Source organism: Pelodiscus sinensis, chromosome 20 (assembly GCF_049634645.1).
Source record: "Pelodiscus sinensis isolate JC-2024 chromosome 20, ASM4963464v1, whole genome shotgun sequence".
Classification (NCBI taxonomy): Eukaryota; Metazoa; Chordata; order Testudines; family Trionychidae; genus Pelodiscus; species Pelodiscus sinensis.
Window position 1 is genome coordinate 8,993,100 of NC_134730.1, and position 20,392 is coordinate 9,013,491.

General features: G+C 49.9%; 1 long non-coding RNA gene and 1 other non-coding gene across 11 annotated transcripts; both read right to left on the bottom strand.

The window, feature by feature from the left end:
* Window positions 1-381: 381 nt before the first annotated feature.
* On the bottom strand, window positions 382-18,939 carry LOC102455398 (uncharacterized). Of its 10 annotated transcripts, XR_012896789.1 has the most exons (7): window positions 17,140-18,164; window positions 16,873-16,984; window positions 10,465-10,589; window positions 10,249-10,314; window positions 8,817-8,892; window positions 5,407-5,770; window positions 4,219-5,098 (listed from the first exon to the last, which is right to left on the bottom strand). It is a non-coding gene; the product is annotated as an uncharacterized LOC102455398 (long non-coding RNA). The 10 variants fall into 10 exon arrangements; XR_012896791.1 differs by lacking the exons at window positions 4,219-5,098; window positions 5,407-5,770 and adding an exon at window positions 382-399 and having other exon boundaries at window positions 17,140-18,147; XR_012896792.1 differs by having other exon boundaries at window positions 4,215-5,770; window positions 10,134-10,314; window positions 17,140-18,156.
* On the bottom strand, window positions 16,581-16,762 carry LOC112546335 (small Cajal body-specific RNA 16). Its single transcript, XR_003090013.1, has one exon.
* Window positions 18,940-20,392: the final 1,453 nt, after the last annotated feature.

A 20,392-nucleotide genomic window follows, 5' to 3' on the forward strand; every position in this document is an offset into this window, starting at 1 on the left:
AGGATGTCCTTCCAGGCCTATTGGTAGATCTCAGTCAGTTCTGTCACTTAATGCAATGGGCTCTATGCATTGGTCCTGAGTTGAGGACAACAGAAGTGAGTGCTGGACACTATTGCAAAGCAGGTGGAATTACTAGAGAACAGGTTGGGAGCAGTGTTTTGACTGCATAAATACGATGAGACAACAAACGGACTGCCATACCAACACTCTTAAATGCAATGTTGCATTTGTTCATGCAGTCACTATTGCACATTTATTTCTTTTCTTTGTCTTTGTTTTCCAGCTGCATTACTAGGACATAAAAGGTTGGGAGTGTATTCTGACTGTGTGGCAGAGTACGCTGAGGCCACAGACAGACTGCCATAATTTACATTCTTCTATTACCTTCTGGTGATTCACCTGCATGAACACAAAGGAGAGAAATTAATAGCTCAGCAGCCACTGCACATGCACACTCAACAATGCAGGTACATTAAGAGTAGCACTGCTGGGGTAACAAATTAACAGTCATGGGAACCTTCAATATAATGCAGTATTGAGTGTATGCAAGCAGTGACGACTGGACAATTTTTCTCCTCTCTCTCTGTTTTCAGTGAATCCTTATGACACTTCCAAAATAAGCCTCCATAAAGCAAAATTTTGAAGCTATATTTTCTATCATGGCCTCTGCTGTTCTGGCTTTTTGTATGTGGGGTCAGGGAAGAGGCAGAATAGAAAGTCGCTGAGTACCAATTTAATTGCTTTCCCTCCCCTTTTATCATTCCTTCCTACTCCCAAGATACCAAAAATTGAATGACTTCACCATTAACAGAAACAGCTCTTCTAAGCTATGATTGACCATTGCTGGATGGGCAGGAAAATTGTGAGACACTAGGCCCTGGTCTACATGAGGGCTTTTTTTTTCAAATAACCCCAATTTATAATAAGTCCAATTTATAAGCAGAGCATCCACACAACCAAGAACTGGCAGTATTTTAAAGAAGCCTTATTGACAGCATAGGAACAACCATCCCAATGCACAGTAAGAAAAGCAAATGTGGTAGGGGACCAGCTTGGCTTAGCAGTGAAATCCTTGGTGACCTTAAACACAGAAGGGAAGTTTATAAGAAGTGGAAACTTGGACAGATGACTAGGGAGGAGTATAAATATATTGCTTGATCATGCGGGGAAGTAATCAGGAAGGTGAAAGCACAACTGGAATTGCGGCTAGCAAGGGATGTGAAGGGTAACAAGAAAGGTTTCTACAGGCAAGTTAGCAATAATACGGTGTTCAGGGAGGGTGTGGGATGAGGGAGGTAACCTAGTGACAGGTGATGTGGGAAAAACTGAAATATCATTTTTTTTTGTCTCTGTCTTCATAGAGCTATTGCTCCCAGACTACTGCACTAGACAATGCAGTATGGGAAGGAGGTGAGCACCCCTGGATGGAGAAAGAATAGGTTACAAACTATTTAGAAAAGCTAAACATACACAAATAAATGGGACCGTATTTTAAAAAGGGAATTCTATAGTGGGGGGAGTGGGGGGGGGGGGGGCAGAATTGGATACAATACTCCAGATATGGCCTCACCAGTGCCAAAAAAAGGGGAATAATCACTTCTCTAGATCTGCTGGCAATGCTCCTCCTAATGCAACCTAATATTCCATTAGCCTTCTTGGCTACAAGGGCACACTGTTGACTCATATCCAGCTTCTCATCCACTGTAATCCCCAGGTCCTTTTCTGCCAAACTGATGCTTAGCCAGTCAGTCCCCAGCCTGTAACAATGCTTGGGATTCTTCTGTCCCAACCATAGGACTCTGCACTTGTCCTTGATGAACCTCATCAGATTTCTTTTGTCCCAATTCTCTAATATGTCTAGGTCATTCTGCACCCTATCTCTGCCCTCCAATGTATCTACCTCTCCCTGTAGCCTAGCATCATCTGCAAACTTGCTGAGGGTGCAATCCATCCCCTCATCCAGGTCATTAATAAAGATGTTGAACAAAAAAAAAATCATTTTTCATTGTCCCCCAAACAGCCTCTAGTCAGCACCCAGCTACTTTTAGGCTACGTTTACACTACAAGGCATTTGCATAAAAATGGCTGTTTTTGCGCAAAACCCAGCAGAGCATCCACACCTCAAGTGTGTTTTGCGCAAGACAATCAACAGAAGAGTGGTAGAGTTATTCCTCTCCCCATGAGGAATAACTCCTTTTTGCGCTACAGCTCTTACGCAAAAAAAGCAAGTGGTTTTTGCGCAAAAACTGGCCTCTAGGGAAAAACATGGGTGGCCTCTTGGACACTCCCTCGCAGGAAATCACAACTCTCTTGTTCCTGTCTGCTGGCCCCTCTTACAGGTGCAGGCACTCTGCACAGCCATTGTGGCAGGAAGCTTACCCACAGCCAGCTGCCTTGCCACATGGCGCTCTGTCAGCACTAATGGCAGAGCAAGCAGGTGCCTGAGACCCCCTGGCCCTGCCAGGGAGAAGCCACAGGACTCCAAGCTCTGCCCACCAGGGGCAGCAAGCACCATGCACCAGCATGGTTAAGCGTAGAAATCACGACCCTCCTGGAATAGTAGGGTGAGGAGGAGTTGCTGAAGGAACGCAGAGCAAAGTGCAGGAACGCCAACATATACTCTCGCATAGGCATGTCCCTGATGGAGTGAGGTCACACGGAGCAAAGGTGAAGAAGCTCCATCAGGGACATGTGAGGGTGATGGAGTGGAGGGGGCACTCAGGAGCAGGACCACACATCTGCCCCTACTACAAGGAGCTCCACCACATCCTTGGGGGGGCGGGAACTCTCTTTCCCCTCCATCATGGTGTACTCTGGGCTGGAGCCTGTCCCCGAGCCGGAGGAGATGGGGGACAGGTCCAGCCCCTGACAGAGAAGGAGGATGACGACCAGGACAGCAGGACCATCACCCTGTCCCCGGAGACAATCCCTGCCAGCCTGGACATCTCCCAAGCCTCCGAGGACGCTTGGGAGGGATCCTCAGGTACGTTGGCGCGCGCGCACACACATACACACACACACACACGGCGGGGAAGGTGGCTGCACAGGGGGCACACTGTAGCACAGGCTGCTAGGCCAGCATATGCTGCTGCAGTCTGGGCACGTGCAACCACGTGCAGTGGGAGGGGTGCAGCAAGCAGCCACAGCAGCCAGCCCCTCAACATGCCTGGGAGCCTGCTGGCAGCCTCATGCCCCCAGGGGGGAGAGGGGGCATAACCAGCTGCAAGGGCGCAGGCATCACCCCATACACGCCCTGGAGCGCTACAGCACACAGCACGTGGGCATGCCTGCCTGTGAGAGGAAGCAGCTACGCACACACACACAACAACGAGACGAAGCTGTGTGCGCACCCCTTAGGGAGGGGCAGGCTGCACACGGCTCCTCTGCCTCTCATCGGGGATCCCACTCTGGACACACACTTCCCTTGCCTGCCTGGCCATGGTGTGTGTATGCAGGGAGGGGGCAAAGGGAGAGCATAGTGTGTGTGTGCAGGGTGGGAGAGGGAGTAGCACAGTCCTCTGGCCACCTCAGGGCCCGTGAAAGAGGGGGCATGCTGTGCAGCCCATTCATAACCTTGAACCCGGTTCATCCCCCTCCTGCGGGCCGTGGACTGGTGCGGTCTCCAATCACACAGGAGGGAAAAGCCACAGGTAATATGTGTGCAGGGTGGACTGACCACTCCTTCCTCTTGCGTCTTCTCTACAGCTGGACTAGCCAGGACAGAGGGCTGGACAGAGGGCCTGGGGAGGAGCTGATGTACTAACATGTTCGGGTGAACACCGACCTCGAGTGGCGGCAGCAGGTGTGGAATTATCTAATGGCGCGCTGTGACACCATGTGTGGCATCCTGTCCTGCATGGGGGAACAGGCGTCTGCTGCTGCTTCCAACCTTCTGCCCCACCCATACCCATGGCCCACCAGTCTGGCCACTTTGCCATGCCTCTCCTCCCTCCCCATGCCACGCCTCTGCTCCTTCCCTTCCCCACGGCCATGCCTCCTCCCCCCAATCATGCCTACAGCCCCTCCTGCTGACCCTGGCCCTGCTCCAGCTGTCCCTCCTGCTCACCCTACTGGGGCCCCCAGACCCAACCAACCCTGACACCATCCCCGCACCCGAGGGCACTCAGCAAGCTGTCCCAACACTCCTCCCAGGCAGGATCCCCCCTTCAAGTTGAGACAGCCCTCCTCCCCCACCTACCCATGCTCATTTGTTTAATTAAGAAAAGGACTAATTTTGTTTGAAAACCAAGCAGGTGTGTTTATTGGGCAGCCAGAGTAGGGGCAAGGAGAGGGAGTGAGACAGGAAAGGGAGAGAGAAGGAAGAGAGAAGGCCCCCCCCTGTTGTGGAGGCCATGGGGAGATTTACAGTGGTTCCTGAGAGAACCTCCCCCTCAGGGACTCCTGGTTGAGCACCTCGGCCTGATCGGCCTGGTGGGTGGCAGCTCCGGGGTTGCTCAAAGCCCCATCCCTCACGGGCGGCCTCTGCCACCCACCCCGCGAGAAAGGCCTTCCCATTGTGCTCCACCAAGTTGTGGAACACGCAGCAGGCTGTCACCACCTCGGGGATGTTCTGCTCCCCGACGTCCAGGCGGGTGAGGCGGCAGCGGAACCTCCCTTCAGACATCTGAAGATGCACTCCACCTGGAGGCGGGCTCTGTTGAGGTGCGCATTAAAAATGTCCTTGGTGCGATCCAGCTGGCCAGCCAGGACATGAGTGAGTATGCTGCATCCCTGACTACGCACACTGGCATAGTCTGGTCGCCCACCGGAAACTCCCGGTGGAGGAAAAAGGTGCCCGCCTGCAGCTGGGCACACAGGCCGGAGACTCGGGCATCATGAGCCCTGCCCAACCAAGCCACGTAAATGTTTGTGAAGTGGCCCCGGTGGCCCACCAGAGCCTGCAGGACTATGGAGAAGTAGTCCTTTCTGTTGACAAACTGGGCTGCTCAATGTTCCAGGGCCCGGATAGGGATGTGTATGCCATCGATTGCTCCTGCGCAGTTGGGGAGCCCCAAGGACAGCAAAGCCACCAATGGTGCCCTCCAGGTCCTGAAGCTGGATGACTGCACAGCAGCAGGGAGTTGATGGCCCGGACAACCTGCAGACAGACAGACGGGAACACACAAAACAGCAAAATGAGAGAGGGGTTGTGCGCTCTCAGTGGGACATGGCCACCCCCCCTTAAGACCACCCAACCCTGCAGAAGCCCCCCTTCCATGATCCCATGCCCGCCCCCCCCCAGACCAGGCCAGTGTGAGGGCGAGAAGGCACCAGCCCCTAGGGCCAGGCCTTTCCCCCCACCCCCAGTCCACCACATAACAGTGCCCAGCCCCCTTGTCCTGAGGATCCCCTTATGCAACATTCCCTCTCCCCCCTTGCAGGGGCTGCATCCTGCGATCTCCTTACCTGCATCAGGACAGCCCCGACGGTGGACCTCGCCACCCCAAACTGGTGTGCCACCGAGCAGTAGCTGTCTGAGGTGGCCAACTTCCACAGGGTGATGGTGACCCGCTTCTGGAGTGGGATGGCGGTGTCACGTTGTTGGAGGACGGGGGCAAGCCAGGCACAGAGCTCCTGGAAGGTGGCCTTCTGCACGTGGAAGTTCTGCACCCATTGCTAGCAGTCCCACCGTTCCATGACTAGCCAGTCCCACCAGTCCAAGCTGGTCTCCAGCCTCCAGAATCTTCTGGGTATGGTGGGCTGGGGCAGCCAGAGTGGAGCACCCACAGCCAGACAGTCTGATCAAGAAGATCTCGGGGTCCACCTCCATCTGAAAGAGGACCCCTGCTTGAAGCAGGCACTGCAGGGAGTGCAGCATGGCCCTGGGGGTCCACTGTATGCCCAGGGGCATCTCTGGTTCCTTAGCACAGAGCAGAGTAGTGGAAAGCTGTGTTGCCACCAAAAAGCAAAGGGAAAACACAGCAGGCACTGCTGAAGCTCTGCTTTGCCAAAGAGGCTAGCAAGCAGGAAGCAGAGATAGAGAAGTGGCTGTCCGAGGGGTCCCTTTAAGTGCGTGTCTCTGGAGGGCTCTGGCAATAGCACTTGAGAGCAACTGATGACCTCTAGCCCAGCTAAAACTGGCTCCGGGTGGCTTTATGTGCAGAACATCCACTAGTGTGGACGCTGTCTTTGCAAAAGTGATGCACTTTGAGGTGTGGACGCAGTTTTGCGGAAGACGTTTTTGCACAAAAACTTTTGCGCAAAAAGCTTCTTTCGCAAAAACCCTGCAGTGTAGATGAAGTCGAAGGCTACGTCTACACTGCCCAATCTCATGCAAGAACTTATGCAAATGAGGTGTGGCAATGAATATTGCTGTTCCTCATCTGCATACTTAATGAGCTGCCATTTTTGCACAAGAGGCCTTTGCACAAAAAGGAGCAGTCTGCCTGAAAGTAAGTGGCAGAACAGATCTTGCACAAGAGAAGGGTTCTGCGCAAGGAGCAGTGCAGACTGCTTTTTGTGCAAGAGCCTTTTGTGCAAAAATGCAGGCTCATTATGTATGCAAATGAGGTGCAGCAATATTCATCACCACACCTCATTTGCATATGTTCTTGTGCAAGACTGGGCAATGTAGACTTCACCTTAGAGATCAGCTGAGCCCACAAGGCTTAGAGCCCTGAGAATCCAATCTGTGCTGCTACAGAAAGCTACTATCTCAACCCACCTTATAGCTATGGACACAGACTTTGCTTTAAAGAGTCTGCAAAAGTAGAGCCAACTGGTTTGGAGCTTGTATTCAGGTAGCTCCGAGTTGAAGTTAGTTCAGTGACAAACCACACACAACAGGGTGCGATCCAAATCTATTCAATATAATCAGGTTCTTTGTTCCCTCAAGTTGCATCACCCAGGTTGCTCATTGTAATACTAGTCAATCCTCTGGGTTGTCCTTTGAGGCTATGTCTATACTATGGCTTTTGCCAGAAGAGGCAATGCAAATGAAGCACTGATTAGCATTTGGTCACTTCATTTGCATAATCTATTCCAAGCCATTTTTGCACAAGGGGTTTTTGCACAAAAACAAGTAGTGTGGCCATGTCTGTTTTGCGCAAATGGCTCAGGCTAGATTATGCAAATGAAGCATGCCAAAATGCTAATCTGTGCTTCATTTGCATTGCCTCTTTGGGCAAAAGCCATAGTGTAGACAAAGCCTGAGTGACTCTCTATTATAGTATCTGCAAGTGCTATGGCATAGTCCCCCTCACAATCGGTATGTGGATCCCTGAGCAGGACAGAACCATTTGAAGGTGGAGAGGAAGCACAGAATAAGATGCAAGTACACAGAACACCACAGACTGCAACTGCTCTAAGGAGATGGCTAATGATACATCAATTAAAAGTCTCTGCAGCACTTGCAGGGACGCAATGTATTGCTTATACCCAGAACACATTGGCTAACATGTAGTCACTGCATTGTTGAGACTTGCATGATAGCAGTCAAGTGTGAAGCATCTCACATTTCCTCTGGAGAAGGGCTACTCATCATGTGGCCCATGGGCTGCATGCAGCCCCCGTCCCGCAGCACCTTGAGCTGCTTCCTGGGCCGCCTGCCTGCCTACTAGCTACTGGCTGGGGGGGGGGGGGGGGGGGGGGGGGGGGGGGGAGCTGGCAAGAGACAGCACAGCCTCCCCAGAAGCAGAACCATGTGGTGCATAAGGAGGAGCTGCTGGTCAGTGAGGGTGGCAAGAGGCGGTGGAGCCTCCCCAGAAACAGCTGCACGGCATGGCTCTGATAAAAGCTGTGTCTGTGCATGAGCAGGAGCTGCCAGCCAGCGAGAGGCAGGGGTTGGCAACAGGTGGAGGAGCCTCCCCACAAGTGCTGTCATATGGGTGGAAATTGGGTAAATATTGGATTTTGTTAATATCAGCAGGACTGACTTAAATGGGGCCTGTGTGTTGTGTAGTCTTGCCCATCAGTGTGAAAGATGCTATTTGCATAAATATTTGCATATACATGCAGCCACACTTAAGTTGCGGCCCTTGGCATGTGCTGTGGGTATCGTTGTGGCCCCTGGGACTTCCAAAGTTGAGTAGCCCTGCTCTGGAGTGACAGCAGTAGCTACCTGCTGCAGATTTAGTAGGCTGTTCCCCTCACTATAGTGTAAGTCTCCTGGTTGCCACACATTTTAGAGAGCAGTGTAAATTAAAATTAGTACATTCTGCAGGCACTACTGAGTGTTTCTCCCTCAATACATGTGTATAACAGACCTCCTTTCTACATTGTTTCCTTAGCACTAATACCTAAATGCACAACATGCAGCACTGTATTGGCATGTGGATGTCATTGTCAGTACAGCTGCTCCCTTACATAATCCACATTCATCCTGAACTGGGAAGGACTCCCAACCCAGCTCTCACCCCACTGCATGTGTTTCTGCTTAAGTCTCCTGCATCTGCTCTATTTAATTGTAATTCAGCCATTTAGCATACCTTTGCACCTTCTAGTGGAGGAAATGAGAAGTGCCACATGAAAAATATATTCTCAAACGCTTTATGTATTCAAGGACAGCAAGGTTTGAATTACTTCCCCAAATTCTCTAGCACCAGCTAGAAAGTGTTTCAGTTGCCACAATTGCACTACTTCCCTGCACAAATGTTAATGGTACCAGAGGTGCAGAAGAAATGTGCAAAGCTGAGGACCTCTTTTGCCTTATGCAAAAGATTTGATTTAGTTGGGGTTGGCCCTGCTTCGGGCAGGGGGCTGGACTTGACCTCCTGAGGTCTCTTCCAGCCCTAGGATTCTGTGATATTGTATGACAGGAATTCACAGGCTTCGTGAAAGTTAGATTTTTATTCATATATTTAGGCAAAGCCACATACTACAAGATAGAAGACTCCACGCTGGCAGAGCCAAAGTGAAGTGATGGCATCCTGCTCCTGCTCCCAGTCAAGTCACCTGGAAAGCAATAATCAGGACACACAGATGAGCATAAGAACAGTTCAAAAGGCTTCACATATGGACATGTCAGAGCTGTGCAGAGTGCACTACAAGGAACTAAGAAAAGCTAGGAAGTTCATTCACCTTGGGATTATGTTTGCAAATCATTGTGATTGCTTACTGAAGCTGATGCAAGATTTGAAGAAAGATCAAATAGAGCAAGTTTCACAGGAGGTGAAGTTCTGATGAGCAGCTGACCACAATTACAAAAGAATTCTAAGATTACATGTACTCTGTACCAAAATGGTCCATTAGTTTATCAGTCTGTAAACTAAGATAGAAACTCTCAGCATATTTGCCACAAATACAGATTGTGTGGCTCAAGATGATGCTAGCCTAGAGGAGTGCCAAAGAATGGCTGGACATAGACAACTTCAAAGCAAAGGTAAAAATGCACCACTCCCTTACTCTGGCTGATGAGAATGATTTCTGACCAGGTGAGCTATACAGGCACAATGCTACAGAAACCTTATATATACACTGAACTACCAAACATAAAGCCCTGTAAGTATTTTATTCATGTTGAAATCTCTTATGTTAGTAACTGGCTAGTGAAATATTACATTAACAGATGGAGAAATTTTATATCAAGTTATAATACAATCTAAAAGGGATAGCACTTTCCTTAGTAAATGCCTTCATCTTCCCATCTGCTGTACATGCACACAGGTTTGTTATTTTAAAGTTGCTGACTTCCAATAGCAGCCTCTAAACTACAGCTTTTCTAGGTAGTTGTACTACACTGTATGCTGAACAGAGGGAAAGATGTCTTATACATGTTTCTTATATAGTACTTTATCATGCCCAATACTCTTCAATTACATAACCAGTTGTAACTTCACTTTGGAAATGAAGAGTGTTTCTAAACCTATATCTTTCACCAATTTAGAAACCAAACCTTCCCACAACCTTATCAAATGTTGGAAGTGTATCTTTGATTATTAAAAAAATGCATTTACTGCTGCTATTAATAAAATGTCTGAGATCTACTTTATGCAGAAACCACATTGCTTGAAATACGTTTTGCTCCACAAACAGAAAAGAAGGATGTTGGTTTGTACACTAGGGAAGAGCAGTATTTGCCAGATCAAAAGAACGCCTCTTAAAGCAAGAAAAATGAACAGAGCATATTAAGCCATATAAATAGCAGGCAAGAACAGCATTAACTGCTGTCTCAGATTCCATTACTCTGCCCTCACCTGGTCAACTGGAAGTCCACAGTCTTGTACTTTATTAGCCCTAATTTGTAAGTTTAAATTCCCATGCTTGTAACTAGAGTTCTGGATTTGTAGCTACATCTGAATTAATAGTTACCCAGGAGTAGAATAACCAGCTGGTTTCCAATCAGAAGAGTTTTGCTATCTTTATACCACAGAGCACCTAGACAAGAAAGAGTTAGCTGTTAGTCAGGGACAGCATCATGCATTAATCACAACACATTTAAGAGAGTCAAAAGCCATTTTGCAGTTAGCTGTTTCTAGATTTTAGAAATATTATTTAGTTTTAACCGGAACTTAGTTGCAGACTTACTAGAGATGAAGTTGAGGGCACTTGACTCACAGGCAACGTAGGGGCAGCATTTGTGTCCCTACGTCATTCAGGCACTTTTGAAAATCCCACTGTGCTTCCACTAGTCAGAACTGCCACACACATGCCTAGTGACACATAGATGAAAAAATTGAGTGATAACACTTTCCTCTTGATCTTCATTGGACTGTTGTCAGACGGATGTGTCAGGTCTCATCACTATTATAGTCATACTGGGAGATATATTTATTTGGAACACTGAAGTTGTACCTGGTTGTACATTTTCTGATTAATACCAGACTCTCAAAAAACCCAGGTTATTTACAAGAAAAATGGAAAGAGGGACAGGTAGCCCAACAGATGGTCCTTACAGCACAGGGAAATTTTTTATTTGCCAAAACTGCTATGAAGCTCAGTGAAAAAGTAGACAGCTTAAATCAGCTGCTTCCTTGATTTATTGTAGGAAAATATGGCAAGCTCTCTGCAGCATATCAACTTAATTTTATTGCCCTCTGGAAGAATATCCATTTTTTGGAAGTACTCTGTATATATCTTATCTGGCATTTGCACAAATAAAGTAATCATTACTACATTATGATGAAAAAAGACCACTAATCACTCAGTCTTAACACTAGTTTTGAGGTGTCCCTTTTCTTAAAGATTCGTCATTTAATGCTTTGCCTGGAAGGGAAGGTAATTCACCTTCCTATTCCACTGCCAAGTGGCCATCTGTCACTTTCTCACTTGGAGAAAACAGTGTTCCCCATTTCTCTTCCTTCTTCAACAAAATGATTACCTCTAATCAATGCCACCTTTTATTGGGAGGCAAGGATGTTGCTTGGGTGAAAGCAGCCAGTAACTGACCAAACAAAAGGGTCAAACTGATTGCTTAGCCTTAGTTTTCAACTTGTAGCCCAATCAGCATAGAGCTGCAGCCCATGTGACATCCTCAGGGCAATACAGGTAGTGTTGAATGATGCCCAAGATAGTAAGTAGGTTGTGAACCACTGCTCTCGATTAAGGAACACTCAAACCTGCTTACCAACACAGACTACTGGTTTGTATCACCAGCCTCAAAGTGAATCAGTGCCCAGTAGCAATTAAGCCTTGAAAAAGCAGCAGTTTTCTTTAGGGGAGTGCTGATAAGGCTAACTGTTGGCATGTGTGCTCTGTCTGCCTCAGATGATTTAAATACCCAGTTCATCAACTGGACAAACACCTGGGCTGTGTCTAGACTGGCCAGTTTCTCCGCAAAATCAGCTGCTTTTCCAGAAAAACTTGCCAGCTGTCTACAATGGCCGCTTGAATTTCTGCAAAAGCACTGACTTCCTACTGTAAGAAATCAGTGCTTTTTGCGGAAATACTATGCTGCTCCCGTTCGGGCAAAAGTCCCTTTTGCGCAAAAGGGCCAGTGTAGACAGCTGAGATTGCCATTTTTGCGATCGGGGCTTTTTTGCACAAAAGCGCGTCTAGATTGGCCACAGAAGCTTTTCCACAAAAAGTGCTTTTGCAGAAAAGCGCCTGTGCCAATCTAGACGCTCTTTTCTGAAAATGCTTTTAACAGAAAGCTTTTCCGTTAAAAGCATTTCCGGAAAATCATGCCAGTCTAGACGTAGCCCTGTTAATTTGTTCCAGGTTTCCTTCACTTGTGTTGCTTACTATGGGTATGTCCACTGGGGATGTTAAAATGCTTTTACGTACCAATATATGTGTTGAAAATGTCAGTGGTTACACTGTTACAGAGGCAGCTCCCTGGGAGCCAATGTACACAGGGAGTTGGCTTTTAAGCTGGTTCCCCCCGAAATACCAGCTCCCTGTCCCCCCAGGCTGCTGCTTCTGATATAGAAGCAGCAATGCAGGGAGCAGGCAGTTCTCTGGGAGCTGGTATGTGCAGGGAGCATGTTTAAAAAGCTAGCTTCCTGTGCGTACAGGGAACATGCATGTAACTGAACGTTAACTGATGAGACTAGGCTCATTGGTTAACCGTATACACAGTTACACTCTCACATCCCTAATGCCTGCACTAGGGATATAAGAGACTAGTCACTTCCCTCCCATTGCTGCCTTTATCAGAGGCAGGCGGGGAGAGCAGAAATCCGTGCTGAGGGGAGTCATCTTAAAAGTCAGTTCTCCCCCAGCACTGGCTCCATGGTGGGCAGGGGGTAGTGGGGACCGGGGTAGCTGATTCCCAGCTTGTACCCAGTCCCACATGCTGCACCTCTGCTTTTTAAATGTATTAAGGGCCTGTCAGTTCTTAATGTATTTAAAAGACTGGTGCGCAGCAGGGCGGACCTGGCATGAGCCGGGAATCAGCTGTCGTGGCTTATGCTGGGTCCCTCCTATTGTGCTTTAGCCTTTTAAATGTATTAAGAGCCTCTTTTAAAAGGCAGAGCCACGGTGGGGTTAACTCCCGAGCCAAGAGCTAACCCCACTGCAGCTTTCCTGCTTATCGACTAATCAATGGAAAATCCAATACTAGTCAATTAATTGATTAAACTAAATTTAACAACCCTAGTTTACACAGCGTTATTTATGCATGTCCCCACTCAGAACGGACCATTCTGGAACGTGAATGACTTATTTCTATCTATCTTAATTTACAGTGGTTCAACAATAGAGAAAAAAGGTATTCCTGTTCTGGAATAAAAGTCTTCACATACTGAGTGGGTCAAGAATGACTGTGCTTTAAATTCACATTCTCTTTTCATCCATGTTATTTTTCAAACACAGACTAGCCTGAGACCTCATTGGTTGTGCCTCTATCTGGCTAAAGAACAGTCTTAAGGGAAGAGAGGTAGCATCACTGCATGTCAGCTAAAAGAAGGACTGGAGGTTAGTGGGAAATTTAACTAGACTAGAAAAGCAGGAAACATTCTACTGGGCTTTCCTTCTACTAATCAGTTGCAAAAGAGGATGTTTTACATTAGCCTTACCCAGAATTCAGGAAGGACTTTGAAATGAGGATGTTAGATATCATGTATTTTAGTAATTGTGTAGCCGCAGCAATTTTTAACAATTACATTACAGGCAGTCCCCGGGTTACGTACTGTAGGTTTGTTCTTAAGTTGAATCTGTATGTAAGTCAGAACTGGCGTCCAGATTCAGCCGCTGCTGAAACTGACCGCCAGTTCTGACTTACATACAGATTCAACTTAAGAACCCCAAGCTTCCCCAAGTCAGCTGCTGCTGAAACTGATCAGCGCTGATTCCAGGAAGCCTGGGGCAGAGCAACTCTGCCTCGGGCTTCCTGTAGTCAGCGCTGGTCAGTTTCAGCAGCGGCTGACTTGGGGACGCCTGGGGCAGAGCAGCTGGGGTGCTGCTGGGTTGCTCCAGTAGCACTGCTCCTGGGCGCTACTGGACCAACCCAGCAGCACCCCAGCTGCTCTGCCCCAGGCGTCCTGATTCAGCCACTGCTGAAACTGACCAGCAGCGGCTGAATCAGGACCTGGGGCAGAGCAGCTGGGGTGCTGCCGGGTTGGTCCAGTAGTGCCCAGAGCGGGCGCTGCAGGACCAATCCGCAGCGCCCCAGCTGCTCTGCTCCAGGGTCCAAAACAAAAGCCTGGTCTGCTGGGGGGGGGGGCACACTAGCTGCGCCTCCCCCCCCCCCAGCAGACCACAGGCACTGGGACTCAAGTGGCAGCAGCGGTGGGTTCCCACGCTTCTGAGGCTTTGCTCTGGCAAAGCCTCAGAAGCACGGGAACCCGCCCGGTGCCCCTGGTCTGCTGGAGACGGTCTCCAGCAGACCAGGAGCACCGGAGCAGATTACGAACGGGGCTCTCGCCCCGGAGCTCGCAGGTAGCAATCCGCTACCTCGACCTCCGGGGCGAGAAAGCCCCGTTCGTAAGTGCGGATCCGACATAAGTCGGATCCGCGTAAGTCGGGGACTGCCTGTATTAAAATACTCCCAGGGTTAGGCCAGCAGCCAGTGCACTCCCGGCCCCACTCCTGGGGACCCCTGCCACACCGTGTTGCTGCTGGTGTATCGGGCTTAATCCAAATGACTACATGCAACCCCACCCCACTTGCTGCCTCTGTATCAAAGGCAGCAAGCAGGGGGAGGGGGGGAAAAGGAAGGGAGGAGGCGTGAGCTGGTGCCCCTGGGGAGCCAGCTTTTAAACCAGCTCCCTGCGCATTCCAGTTCCCACAGAGCTATCTATCCCCACCTCCGCTACCTTCCACAGAGACAGCATCACAGGCAGCTTTTAAGCTAGCTCCCCACAAGCACCGGATCCCACGGAGCCATCTTCCCTCCAATCTGCATGCTGCTTCCTCTGATAGGCAGCAGTGAGGGGGACAGGTGGAGCCAATCCACAATGAGAGTTGGTGTTAAAAAAAACAAACAAAAAAACTACGGCTCCCTACACAGATCAGATCCCGCCTGCTGCCTTGCACTGTTGCCACTGATACAGAGGCAGCAGTGGGAGGGGGGAGGAGGGCAGGCAGGATGCCAGAGCAGCCTCTGTCTGCAGGGAGTTTGAGGGCCCCCCATGGACAGGGGCTGGTGCTAACCCACACTGCTGCCTCTGTATCAGAGGCAGCAGTGCAAGGTAGCAGGCGGGATCTGATCTGTGTGGGGAGCCTGTTTTTTGTTTGGTTTTGCTTTTTAAAAAGACAGCATTTAAAACTGAAACAGAGGCAACAGTGCGGGGGCAGGTGGCTCTGCAGTCAGAGCTTTTAAAAGCTGGCTCCCCCCTGCGCTGCCTCTGTTGGAGGTAGCAAGGGTGGGCAGGTGGCTCCGCAGGAGCTGATACATGTGGAGCTTCTCGTGTGTACTGTTTCCAACCTACCCCCCTCATTGCTGTCTATCAGAGGCAGCAGCGTGGGGGTTGGAGGGCAGGTGGGATCTGGTGCTTGTTGGGAGCTGGCTTAAAAGCTGGCTCCCGCCTGCCCCCTGCGATGCTGTCTCTGCAGAAGGTAGTGGAGGTGGGAACAAGTAGCTCTGGGTACAGTGCTGGCTTAAAAGCTGGCTCCCCAGGGGCACTGGTTCCTGCCTCCCTCCCTTTGCAGCCTTTGATACAAAGGCAGCAAGGGGGGCAGGGTTGTGTGTAGTCATTTGGATTAACTGAAAAGCCTAGGCTTATCGGTTAACAGTTTCAACAGCTATACGCTAACATCCCTGCTTTTAAGGGTTAAACCAAGAGACCAAAGGCCTCCCAGTTGGCTTTCTGGGGGTTCTCAAGGAGGCACATTTACATGTCCTCTAATAGCACTTGAGCAGCAGTGTCTCCTTACCCCTTTTTTCTGGTTCTCTCTTTCAAAGTGTGTGGGTCTGATGCCAAAGACTACACACTTAGACAGTCAGCTGCTACATTGACTTTTGCACTTCTCCCAAGAAACCTTCAGTGATGATTAAGAGCTACAGTCTAATTTTCTTTTAATCATATTAAAATTCAGGCCTCCATTCAGTAAACTGGGATGTAGTCTGCTTTAACTCCCACAAAGCAGGGACCATGTATGTACTGTACATGGTTAACTGTATTATCGACTCTCAGAAAGCTAGTGTTCTGCTTATTATGTTGGCTATAATGGAGTACAAAGCAAGAGTCAGGCTCTCTATATATTGGCACTCTTAAAATATGGCTCATACTAACACTGTTACATAGCCAGCATAGGCCCGACCGGAAGCATTTTGGAAAAATTGCACTAACTTCCAGGGGAAAGTATAAACCTCCAAACAAACCTTGGTAATCATCAGGTTCCTCCATTAAATCCCTACTGAGACAAATGGGGATAATTCACTCTTCACTATTGGTCTGCAGATCCAGTTAAGACAGCACCAAATAGGGACAGGCAGAAAGCAAACACATTTTTAAAATTAAACCTTAAATTTAACTTAACTAGGCAGGGATTAAATTCTATGTAAGAGAACGCAAATCCACAGATTTACATTGCTACCTTGAAATCATCAGTGTTAAAAAAACAAAACAAAAAATGTGATCTACAAAAATTAGGTTTTATTTTTAAACCTGTAGTGCTTGATTGGGAGGTAATGGCTCTCTCAATTTGGTGTTAGGTCTCATTATGTATAACCTCTGAGTTTTAAAATTCAGAACAGAGATTAATACGAATAGAGGAACTGTGACTACTCATACATTTTTCCTTTACTTATACTGGAAAGATTTTGTATGCAGTATCATACATGACCATCAAAATGCTGCAAGAATGCTCACACCTGCTACTGCATGGGGCAGACTCTAGAAAGGAGTCTGCATAAGATTATTCTAGGGCAAGAGATCAGGCCGGCTGGTACAAGGTTGTGTTTGCAAGGACCCAACCACACAGCAGCCTTTTCCCAGGCCCTGTGCTCTCTACAAAGCCTGCCAAATTCCTAACCTTTTGTACAATTGCCTGTTGCCATGGAAGAAATAGCAAATCCTAAGTCAAACTTTAATTAAATGGTTAAAGAGTTACCTCAAATGAGCTGCAGCACCAGAAATGGGTTTGTTGCACCTTAGTCCCAATACAATTCAGGATGGAGGTGGAAATGGTTTCTTTATTTAGGCAATGGACCTGGCAAGAAATTCTGAGACACACAATGATCAGAGATCAAAACCAGAATGGGGATTGGGGGGGGGGGGGAGGGAGGGGCGCAGAAAGAGAGAGAGTCACAGTAGATAGACAATAAACCTCTCTCATTGCCTGTTACAGCAAGTCAACTTTCGTTTCTACTCCACTTACCTCTGTGCTTTAAAAGCCACCATGCTGTAGACCAGGCCTAGGCAAATATACCCCACAGACCAGATCTGGCCTGTGGATGCAGCAGGGAGCCTCAGGGAGGCAGCCTGCCCCCCATACGCCACTGAGAAAAGCAGCTGCTGCAGTAAGAACAGCTAAGAGCCCTAAGCGAGGGGAAAAGAGGCTTCATGTGCTGCTCCCACGCCCAGAGCAGTCCCATTAGCCGGTTTCTGGCCAATGTCAACAGGCAGCTTGCAAAGCACCCTCCTCTCAGGCTTGTACCTGTTCAAAAACCACATGGCCCTGCAGCCAGTGAATCTGCCTGAAAAGGCTGCTGGCTGGGAATCAACAGTCTCCTGGCCAAAGCCTGCCTCTGGCACGCCAACCTTACACCCCCACCTCCATCCACATAATGCAAACCCCTGCACTCATATCCTCTCTTAGATCCTGGACCTAAAAACCCTGCCTCAGGGCACAACCCAACCACCTGCACCCTAGTCCCCTGACCCAGGTCACAATTGCCTTTCACCCAAGCTCACTCCCAGACCCCACACCCTCTCCTACAGGTCAATCCCTTACCATAAACTCCCTTCTGCACCCAACCACCATCCCAGACCCAGCACCACCTCCATTAATATAATGGAAAAGGGCAATCCTTGATCATTTACCAAACTCCTGGAGAGGGCCCCCCCCCAAAAAAAAAACTACTGCCCACCCCTGCTGTAGACACAAGATGGCATACTATACTGGATACTGTAAACCAGCTAAATCAATGAAAGAAAACTAAGTTCCAGAATAAACTATCAACAGGGGCAGTGTTACACATAGGGACCATTGGCTCTGTAAGGTCCTAGACTCAGTAACAGGAATCCCTGCTTCCTATTTCCATCCCTCTTGCTGACCCCCATTACATATTCCCCTCTGCATTTCCTTTGATGCCTCTTTCTGCTCCCACTATAACCCCTGCCCTCACAATTCACCCTCCCTACTTGCACCCCTCTCTCACTGCCCCAACAATTTACCCTCCCCATGTGCGCCCCACCCCCACTACCTCCAACGATTCACCCTCCCCACCCCCTCACTGCCCCCAACGATTCACCCTCCCCCGTGCGCCCCACCCCCACTGCCCCCAACGATTCACCCTCCTCACCCCCTCACTGCCCCCAACGATTCACCCTGCCCCCGTGCGCCCCACCCCCACTGCCCCCAATGATTCACCCTCCCCACATGCGCCCCACCCCCACTGCCTCCAACGATTCACCCTCCCCCCGTGTGCCCCACCCCCACTGCCCCCAATGATTCACCCTCCCCACATGCGCCCCACCCCCACTGCCTCCAACAATTCACCCTCCCCACCCCCTCACTGGCCCCAACAATTCACCCTCCCCACCCCCTCACTGCCTCCAACGATTCACCCTCCCCACGTGCGCCCCTCCCCTCACTGCCCCAACGATTCACCCTGCCCCCGTGCGCCCCTCCCCCACTGGCCCCAACGATTCACCCTCCCCACATGCGCCCCTCCCCTCACTGCCCCAACGATTCCCGCCCCGCTCACCGCCCCCCATTCGCCCTGCCCGCCTACACGCAGCCCAGGGAGAAGCAGGCTCTGACCCGCCAATTGCGCTCGGTCGCCGCAAACCGGAAGGCCGAGGCGAGGAAACGATAGAAAAAGCGGAGCCGGCGGCTAGAAGGGCGCTGCTGAGGAAGTTGCCCAAGAGCGACCCACGGAAGTTGCGGTCCTCCCAGCCGCCTTAAAGGGCCAGTAGCAGCGCCAGCCGGGCTACTCCACGGTTGCGTTGCAGTCAGGGGACACGTGACCCTGTTGTGGCCGCCGGGCCGCGGCGCTGCGGGAAGCCGGGTGTCAGCCTGGGTGGGCGGAGCTTCGGGAAGGGGCGGCCAATGAATGATGGAGGGAATTACCGGGAGGCGGCCCCTGGGCAGCCCTGGGAAGGGCTGGAAGTGGGGTGATGCAAGGGGCATCCTGCCCCCTGAACACGCAAGGGGAGCAGGGTGAGAGTGAAATCCTCTGAACTGGCATTCATGCTAAAATTCGACACTCTCCGCGGGGGGCTGAACAAAGACCCCAACTACCTTACCCATTACCAAGATAGCTTCCCCAATGATCACCTCTAATATCATTAGCTCACAGACATTTACCTTCCTTCCCCCTCCCCCCCCCCATCCTCCTTCTGTTCTGAAATGTGATTTGTCCTTTTCATATGTGTTCTTTTTTTTTAATTGTATCCTTTGGTATATATGGTTGTGACTATTTTCTTCCACTATTTGATCTGAGGAAGTGAGTCTGGCCCACGAAAGCTCATCATCTAATAAACCATCTTGTTAGTCTTTAAAGTGCTACATAGTCCTGTATTTTGTGAGAGTGGGGTAGCCAACCCTCAGCTTGGCCTGGAGTCTAGCAGTCCTGACATCCCAGGGATTATTGAAACCAGCCCTGGAGAGTGTCATAGGGCAACATTGTCTCATGGCACAGAAAAAATCTCTTGGACTATCTAAGAGCAGGCTGGGTCTGGCCCCAGCAGCCTGGCATCTACCATCTGCAAGGAGAATGGGACCTTGGGCAAGTCGTTTCTGCTCCCTGGTGCAGTGTTCCCACTGGGAGCAGGAGGATAATGTAAGGGTCACCTAGTCACAGTTGCAAGGTGTGACGTAGTGGGGGTACCTTGCTGGTTGCTATGCTGGGCAGTGGGTTGTGAGTGACCTCCACTGGCTGCTGGCTGCGGCATGGCCCAGCAGGGCACAAGATGAGTCATTATGCAAAGAGGATCTCTCAAACTGTCCGACCAGCTACCCCCCAGGGAGAGAAACAAAGGAAGGTGGAATGCCGCCCTGGCTGGGGGACAGGGCTGGAAGTGAATGAGTTAGTTTCTGTCTGGGATCATGGAGGAGACAGCCTAGGGAAAGGGGCTGGAATTTAGGGGCCCAGTCTCCCCCATCTCAAGGGGGGCTGAGGTATCCTAGCCCCAGTTCCTGTAACCGGATTACACCTGTGCTGTGCTGTATCCTGGAGAAGCAATAAACACCCTATATTCTACTGGCTGGTGGAGCCTGTCCATGCGATTACGGGAGTGCAGGAGACGGGAAAACCCCAATGCGCAGCACACTGGTGTAAGGAGCGGGATGCACTGCACCCCGTGGATGGAGCTTCCAGCGGCGAGCAACAAGGTGCAATAGAAGTAAGAGCCCTGGAGCCAGGCGTGCTGGAGACAGAGCGAAGCGGTTCCTGAGAATCGTGGGG